Raw genomic sequence first — 9,572 nt, 5'->3', positions numbered from 1 at the left:
TTCGCAAGTTAAGCTGGAAGAATCAAAGTTGAGTTAAAGAACCTAAAAAAACCAATAAAACAATCTCATTTTCTTGCTAGCCTCTTCTTGAATCTCGAGGGCGAGATTCCTGTTAAGGGGGTTAGATTTGTAACACCCTGAATTTTGGGTATAAAATTTCTTTCCTAATATCCACCAAATTCAGGTGTTACCCTCTTCTTCACTTGATTTTCTTCTCCCTTTGTTGTTTCTAAATAATGGACATTAACTTTATTATACGTATATATGTGAGTTTTTGGCGTAGTAAAATAAAATCCTGGAGAAACTTTGATTGTTGCATTCATGTCGTTGCATAGTGTTTATGAGTGCAAAGTTTTTTTCAAACTAAATCGAATTATCTTGATCTTGTTTCCGAAATTTTTTGGGAACCTTCGAAATGTTTCTTCGAGTATTAAAATATGAATTTTAGTTGTTCTAATATTATTTAAATACCAAAAAATTAGTATTTGTAAAAAACTACGAAATCTTGGAAACGCCATAATATATATATATCCTCCTCTCGTCGAACATGTTCCAGATCCTGTACCCTTTTTTCGTGAGATCATCGAACCGCGTCTTCTCGCGAACGGCATGCTGTTCGCGTTGGCTATCCTCGTCATCTTGGGCCCGCAGGCCAGCTCTGACCGTCTTCGTCTAATTTTATCTAACCTTGTCTGCTACCTGTCTGACTCAGTCTCCATCTTACACTATCTCGCGCAATTCGTCCCGCAACAGTCTCCTTTGCTCGATCAGAACGCAATCTGTGACAAATTTTGCAACCGTCTCCACATCCTCTCTTTTCTATAAATATATCCCTAGCCGTCGCATAACCCCTCGCCTCGCCCTTTAGATCCAGATCGCGCGAGCCCTTCGGTTACCAGGTATGCTGCTTTCGTCCTTCTCTCTCTGCGTTGGTCTCTACACGCGTAGACCAGGCTGACCCGACGGCGTCTTCGTCCCTTCCCCCTACGCTCCTCCCTGCACGCAGCGCAGCACGCAGCCAGCATGGCCAGGCCCGACGTCACGGCACGGCCAGCCTCGACACGCGGGTGCGTGGAGGCTTCGGCGTGGCCCGCGGCAGCCAGCGCGGCGGCGGCTTGCCCGAGCGCCTGGACCCCCTGCTCCCTCGCGCAGCGGCGCGCTCGCTTGCCCAGCGCGCGCGGCCTGGCTCCCAGTGCCGCCCGCAGCCCCGCCGTCCTCGGCAAGTCCCCTGCTCCAGCCGGCGTCCTCGACGAGTCGTGCCATGGCTTGGCTCAAGCTCCCTCGCACGTGAAGTCTAGGTCCTGGCCACAGCTCCCCATTGGTCCCTGCTGTGCTAAGGCGCCGAGCGGGCGAGCGTCCACAGTTCCTATTGACCGGCAACAAGGCGCCATGGGTGGCCCTTCTCCTTCCCCTCTTCACCTTCCTGTTATTCCTATGGAGACCGGAGAAGAAGAGAAGACGCTCGTGCAGTTACAGGCTTTTAGAAAAAAATAGAAAAAGTGACGTGCGTACATGCCTAGAGAAGAAAGCAATGGCCCACGTCCTGCCCCAAATCTAATTTTCTGCGCATACTATCCTTGTAGCCATCCGTATGGCAAATTTCACAGCCGATAAAAATGCGCCACGTCGCCACTAGTTTGTGATAAATTAAATATGTGATATCTTTTGTGTTACAAATCTGATCCTTCCTGTCCAAATTGCGTTAGATTTGTATTAACATTGTCTACCTGTTAAAAATATTGTGTCATCATTTCTCATGTTTTAGATAATTTATTAAATATTTGTTTCACTAATGTTTTAATATTAGTTTTTCCATTGAAGCTAATTTACTGTTTTCTACCCGCGATTTTATAAATAAATGCTAACTTAATTATTACCAACTTAAATGTTTCGATGCAATACTTCTTTAGTATAAACATGTCATCTAATTAGTTTTTCTCCGCCTGTCGCGTGGGCTGTTCCGCATGCGGTGGCCTGCTGTTTCATGTGTCGTTGCGTGCTGCTTGTACGTCGTCGTTCGTTCGCGCGTTCGCGCCACACGTATGGTTCGCGTGTTGTCGCTTGCTGTTTGCGCGTGTCGTCACGCGTCAGTCGCACATGGTCACGCGTTGTCGTGCGCGCTGTCCGTGTACTCATTCGCGCGTGCCGTTCAACACGTGGTGACGTGCTGGTTCGCGCATCGTTCGCGTTGTTTGCGCACGCTGTTGCGGGTGTCGCCAACATGCTATGTCGCGCGTGTCCGCACGTCGTTTGCACGCTGTCGTGCTGTGTTACACGTGTATTTTATCTCGCTCCACTAATTCGTCCCGCTTAGAGTCACTGGTATTTAATTTACTTATTTAACTAAGAATTGTTAGTGTGGTCAGCTAATTAAGATTGTGCGATAGCTCTAATTTTATTTTAAATAAATATCGATTAATATAATTAGATCAAACTAAATATTATGATTAATATTCGTTTAGTGTAGACGCGATAGCTTCTCGACCGTAGTTCTGACTGTCGTGTTTCTTCTTCCTCGCAGAACTGTAGAAGCGCTCTCTATTTTATATTGCTTGCTTTTATAATGTTTTATCTTGTATGGTTTAATGTTCTTATGTGTATATATATGTTTGTTTGCTTGTGCCTGTTCGTCTTTGCTTCGCGTTGCGAATAGATCGCAATCTGTTTCCGAGCTTCGAGGGATCGAAGATCAAGTGTTGGTGACCAAGTGATCTGATTCTTCGAGTTCTGCAAAGTTGAAGACTCTGAGCATCTGTTTGGTGAAGGCAAGTGTCCTCTGACCCATTATGTCCCATTTACTTTATAATACACTGTCCCGCATACTATGAACAACCTAAGGATTTACTAGCTTTCTATTTACCTGGTCCTTGATTTACCTTTTGGGTTACTATGGTCAGCTACATGCTAGCGCTTTATTTTAATCAATGAACATGATGAGATACAATGATGATACTATGATTTTATTCTGGATATGATGATATACTTGTGGCATTTAAGGGGACTCGGGCTGTTTCCCGAGTACCTCTCCGTAAGGACCTGTTCGTTGAGAGACCACCCGGGATAACAATGCAACCATGAGGGTGAAATGGGATGCCCTTAGCTAATTAATTAGAGGAACTAGAGGTGTAGTTGCTTCGCCGTCATGCCGTCAATGGGGTCCAGGCACAGTGCTTGCTCTGCCGAGGCTGGGTGCCGAGGTTCTTTCATTTTGCTTTTGTTAGTCACCCCCTCTTCGGGGAGAGGTACTGTGTTTATCAAACTGGAGAAACCTAACGGGCGGCTATGACCTCTAGAGAATCTTTGTAAAGGCTACGTAGTGATACCCGGTCGGACCACCTAGGAAGTGATCAATGGGGAGTCATGATCCCCGGGCAAAACGGGAATCACGGCTCATGGGTAAAGTGTGCGACCTCTGCAGAGGGTAATGAAACTGATATATCAGCGGTGCTCACGGTTATGAGCGGCCTTGGGATCCTCTTTGATTAGAGATACAGATGATCTTAGATACAATGGTTCTATTTATGGTTTTGGTTCGATGATAATAATGATGTTCCTCGATAAGGAAATGATTCATGGGTTGGTTATTGCTAAAACTTGGCTTCCACTAATAATAAATACTTGACCAACTAAAAGCAACTGCTTTGACCTTAACCCCACATAAAGCTAGTCCACTACAGCCAAACGGGACATTTGCTGAGTACGTTGATGTGTACTCACCCTTGCTTTCACAAAACACCAGGTTGCCTTTGGTGCAATCTATGCTCAGGTAAAGAAGGTGTCGAGGCGAATCTCCAGGAGTTCCAAGACTTCGACGAGTCCGAGGATTAGGCTAGCGACCTCCCCCAGTCAGCTGCCTGTGGTGGGTTGTTTACGTTGGCTACGTTTCGATTCTGTGTACTTTGATTTATATTATGTAAATGGCTCTAGTCTGTAATATTATTACTTACTCTTTATTGTAATTCGAAGCATTGTGCTATGATGAGTCATTTATGTAATCGCTGTGTACGTGAATAACTGATCCTGGCACGTACATGGTTCGCATTCGGTTTACCTTCTAAAACCGGGTGTGACAACGTCACCTTCCCCCGGACACTCCAAGGCTTGGGAGTTCACCTCAAAGAGCTCCACGAGTCGGACACTCCCTTCTTCGGCATCGTGCCGACTGAAGGGGAATACCCGCTGGGCCACATCTACATGCCCGTCACCTTCGGAACTCCGGAGAACTACAGGACCGAGTTCCTGAGGTTCGAAGTGGCGAACTTCGACTGCGGGTATAACGCCATCATCGGGAGGCCGGGATTGGCCAAGTTCATGGCCATTCCTCATTACACGTACATGATACTGAAGATGCCAGGATCACAAGGAATCATAACTGTGCGCGCCGACTTCCAAGGCGCCGTAGAGTGTTTCCGAGTGGCCATCCAAGCGGCCCTCACCACCAAGCCGTCGACGATTTCTTCAACACAGGCGAACTCTAAGCCTGAGGAGGACCTTGCAGTACCGACAAACGAAGCTTAGGCCGCGACCTCTATGCGGCCGACTGAAGAAACTAAAAGGATCAACCTAGGGTTCGCTGATGAACGCAAGACTGCCATCATCAGCTCCAGCCTGGACGACAAATAGGAAAGCGCGCTCGTCCAGTTTCTGCAAGATAACCGAGACGTATTCGCGTGGCAACCTGCGGATATGCCGAGAGTCCCAAGAGAACTGGTCGAGCACAAACTGAAGGTCTATCCCCAGGCAAGGCCGATCCGGCAAAAACTACGACGTTTCACGCCCGACAAGAGAGAGGCCATTCGCGTCGAGCTAGCTCGCTTGGTCGCGGCTGAATTCATTAGAGAGGTGTTACACCCCGAGTGGTTAGCCAACCCTGTTCTTGTACTCAAAAAGAATAAAGTGGATTGGCGCATGTGCGTTGACTATACTGATCTCAACAAACATTGTCCAAAGGATCCCTTCGAGCTCCCGAGGATAGACCAGGTGGTGGACTCCACCGCTGGATGTTCTATGCTGTCTTTCCTGGATTGCTATTCCGGATACCATCATATTAGTTTGGCAAAGGAAGACAAGGAAAAAACAGCGTTCATCACTCTGTTTGGTGCTTTCTGTTATACCTCCATGTCGTTCGGTCTCAAAAACGCTGGAGCAACTTATCAGAGAGCTATTCAAACATGCTTAGCCGATCACTGGGGCAAGCGTGTGGAGGCCTACGTAGATGATGTGGTAATCAAAACGGAGAACTCGGAAAACTTCATCGAAGACTTACAACTGGTTTTTAACAGTCTGAGGCGGTATCGATGGAAGCTTAATCCCGAAAAATGTGTTTTTGGGGTACCAGCAGGAAAGTTACTCGGGTTTATTGTCAGCCACCGGGGAATTGAGGCTAATCCGGATAAGATTGAAGCTATCATGAAGATGGAAGCACCTCGATCACAAAAGAAGGTTCAGCGACTTACTGGATGTATGGCAGCTCTGAGCAGATTTATATCCAGGCTGGGAGAAAAAGGTTTACCGTTTTACAAGCTACTCAAGAAAGTGGATAAGTTTCAGTGGACTTCAGAAGCACAGGAAGCTCTAGATGCACTGAAGAAATTCTTGACGACACCACCAGTGCTGAAGCCGCCACGACGAGCCACGTCAACTCAACCAACTGAAGATCTGCTACTGTATATCTCTTGCACGACTCACGTGGTAAGCACCGCGTTGGTAGTCGAGCGAGCAGAAGAAGGACATGCCTACCCAGTGCAACATCATGTTTACTTCATCAGTGAAGTTCTGGGTCCCTCGAAGAAAAAGTATCCTCAAGTTCAGAAGCTATTGTATGCAGTACTTCTAACTGCCCGCAAGCTACGTCACTACTTTGACGACCACAAAGTCATAGTGGTTACTGGTTTTCCAATAGGGGATATTCTTCACAACAAGGAAGCCATTGGCCGAATAGCCAAGTGGGCCTGCAAACTGGGATCTCATGACATCGAATTTCGACCTCGCACTGCCATTAAAACTCAAGCATTGGTTGACTTCGTATCAGAGTGGACTGAACAGCAAGTACCAGATAACCCAGAGACTGCAGAAGTATGGCGAATGTATTTTGATGGCTCGCTGAAGCTGCAGGGAGCCGGAGCAGGAATTCTCTTCACCGCGCCTGGAGGCGAGCACCTCAAATATGCCCTCCAGTTGCTGTTTCCGGCCTCCAACAAGGCAACCGAGTATGAAGCTCTGATCCATGGATTGAACATTGCCATATCATTGGGCATCAAGAGACTGATGGTGTACGGAGACTCTCTGGTAGTCATTAGCCAGATAAACAAAGAGTGGGATTGTTCAAGCGATTCAATGGGAAAGTACTGCACTGTCGTCCGAAAGCTAGAAGATAAATTTGAGGGTCTGGAATTTCATCATGTAGAAAGAGATCGGAACACGGCAGCCGATGTATTGTCCAAGCTAGGATCCAGTCGAACTCAGGTCCCACCTGGAGTCTTTGTACAAGAAATACTACAACCGAGCATCTCAATGAATCAAGCAGAGGAGTGTAATATTGTGAATCAACTAGAGTCAGACTTTGATGAGTGGAGAAGGCCAATCATCAGGTATATAAAGAATGAAGAGGAACCAGATGACAAAAATGTGGCCGAACGTATTGCCAGGCAGTCAGCTCACTACACACTCATTGGGGAAACATTATATAGAAGGGGTGCATCAGGCGTCCTTATGAAGTGCGTTCTCTCATCTACTGGGAAGCAACTTCTGGATGAGGTCCATTCTGGGCAGTGTGGAGTACACGCAGCATCTAAGACACTAGTCAGGAAGGTCTTCAGGTCAGGATTCTATTGGCCAACAGCGAAGAGTGATGCAGCCGAATTAGTTCAGAGGTGCGAAGCTTGCCAGTACTTGTCAAAACAACAACATTTACCAGCACAGCAACTGCAGACCATACCAGTGACTTGGCCCTTCGCGTGCTGGGGACTGGATATGATTGGACCTTTCAAGAAGGCTCAAGGAGGATACACTCATGTACTGGTAGCAATCGACAAATTCACTAAATGGATAGAATTCAAACCCATTGCCTCTTTGACCTCAGCTAAGGCCGTGGAATTCATACAAGACATAATATTCAGATTCGGGATACCAAACAACATCATAACTGACCTAGGATCCAACTTCACAAGTTCAGAGTTCTTCGACTTCTGCGAGCAAAAAAGCATTCAGATCAAGTATGCTTATGTAGCACATCCAAGAGCCAACGGGCAGGTTGAGCGAGCCAACGGGATGATACTGGAGGCACTCAGGAAAAAGGTCTTTGATAAGAATGAAAAGTTCGCAGTAAAATGGATAAGGGAATTGCCCTATGTCGTCTGGAGCCTAAGAACCCAGCCTAGCCGAGCTCTGCATGGAAACACTCCTTTCTTCATGGTCTATGGGTCAGAGGCAGTATTACCAGCCGACCTCAAGTTCGGAGCGCCAAGGTTGATCTTCTAAAGCATAGCAGAAGTCGAAGCCACCAGGCTAGAGGACATTGATGTACTCGAGGAAGAACGGCTGAATGCAGTAATCCAATCAGCACAATACCAGCAGACTCTAAGGCGCTATCACGACAAGGTCGTGCGGCAGCGATCCTTCTCAGTAGGAGATCTCGTCCTCCACCGAATTCTAACGGGGGAGGGACGGCACAAGTTATCACCCTTATGGGAAGGACCCTTCATAGTAGCAGAAGTCACTCGGCCAGGATCATATCGTCTCACTCAGATGGACGGCACAGAAGTCGGGAACTCCTGGAATATAGAACACCTCAGGAAGTTTTATCCCTAGCTGTATTTCAAAAGCTATCGGGACGACGATGTACTCTGTAAAATGGAAATATGTCATCAATAAAAAAAGGGCTTCAAAGATACTCAGTTTGTTCATGATTAACTTGCATTCTTACTTAACTCGGGGTGACCACTATGCCCTGCTGAACGGAGCAATCGGCTTAAGTCGGCAACAACTTAAACCGGTGCAACATGCTCGCGCTTACTTAACTCGGGGTGACCACTATGCCCTGCTAACGAAGCAATCGGCTTAAGTCGGCAACGACTTAAACCGGTGCAACATGCTCGCGCTTACTTAACTCGGGGTGACCACTATGCCCTGCTAACGAAGCAATCGGCTTAAGTCGGCAACGACTTAAACCGGTGCAACATGCTCACGCTTACTTAACTCGGGGTGACCATTATGCCCTGCTAACGGAGCAATCGGCTTAAGTCGGCAACGACTTAAACCGGTGCAACATGCTCGCGCTTACTTAACTCGGGGTGGCCACTATGCCCTACTAACGGAGTAATCGGCTTAAGTCGGCAATGACTCAAGCCGGTGCAACATGCTCGCACTTATATAACTCAGGGTGGCCACTAAGCCCTATGAACAAAAGCAACCGACTTAAGTCAGTAGCAACTCAAGGCGATCTGACGCGCTTACGATTACTCACATAGGGATGGCTTCTATATCCCGCAAACAAGTTTCAAAACCATCGCACATCATTTTACTACTGCAAATTTACGAACTGATGAATTCTGAAACAATAGGAGAATAACAATGCCATTTAAGTACTGAAATGACGTCCTCTAACAAATGTCTGACCATGCTAACCGCGCGCTCAAAGCACGCAAAGTGTTTCTCTATTTTGTGATATCTTTCTTAGGAGCAATCGACGAGGAAGGGCGACTCGAGGAATCAGGAGCAGCATTCACGTCAGCCCTTATATCTTCGGGAACAACCACGCCGGGTCTCCTCATCAAGATTCGCCCCGCCCGAATGGCCTTATCCATGGCTCTGTCACGCTGGGCTCTGAGAGTAACGGAAGTTTCTTCAGCAACCTTGACAGCCAACCGAGCAGCTTCTAACTCCTGGGCGATGGATTTCTTGGAAGCATGGAGTTCTTTGATAGTAGCATCCTTCGCTGATATCAATTGCTTGAGCCGAGTCACCTCATCCGTGGATTCCTGCAGCTTACAGCGTTGGTTGTCTAACTCTTCCATGGTGAAGCGATGGCTCCTCTCCAGGATGGTCAGCGAGTTGCTAGAATCGCGATACAATCTGTCAAGACTATCGCGAGAAGCAGCAAGGATACGTTTTTCTTCCTACAAACAAAAGTCAACTCCCTCAAGCATCAAGCAAGCAATAAGAGCACAACAAGGCAAGGCACAGTTTCATAAGTCACCTTTTCAGAATTAAGCTGAGCGTGAAGGGAAGAGCTCAGTGCATTGGCGTCATCTAAGGCAGCAGAGACCTGAGCTAGTTCAGTCTGACTTTGAGAATACTTTTCTTCAAAGTCAGAGCACCGCTGGACCAATTCAGCCTGATCTCGAGAATGTTTTTCTTCAAGAGTGGAAATCTGCTGAGTCATACCTATCAGGAGACAATCAAACAAAAGGGGTTAGAATGTAAAGCAGTTTAATAGTGAAGACAAAGAGAAGCAAAAAAGCACTAACCAGCATTGGTCGCCTCCAAGTCAGAGACACGATGTTGAAGTAACACTGGATTCCAACGTGCAAGAGACGAAGCTACTTCTGGAACAGAAGCACCCTGTAACCTCA

This window comes from Zea mays, chromosome 8, assembly GCF_902167145.1.
Source record: "Zea mays cultivar B73 chromosome 8, Zm-B73-REFERENCE-NAM-5.0, whole genome shotgun sequence".
NCBI classification, from domain to species: domain Eukaryota; kingdom Viridiplantae; phylum Streptophyta; class Magnoliopsida; order Poales; family Poaceae; genus Zea; species Zea mays.
The sequence above is the reverse complement of the archived record's forward strand: the minus strand, read 5'-3'. Positions refer to the sequence as shown.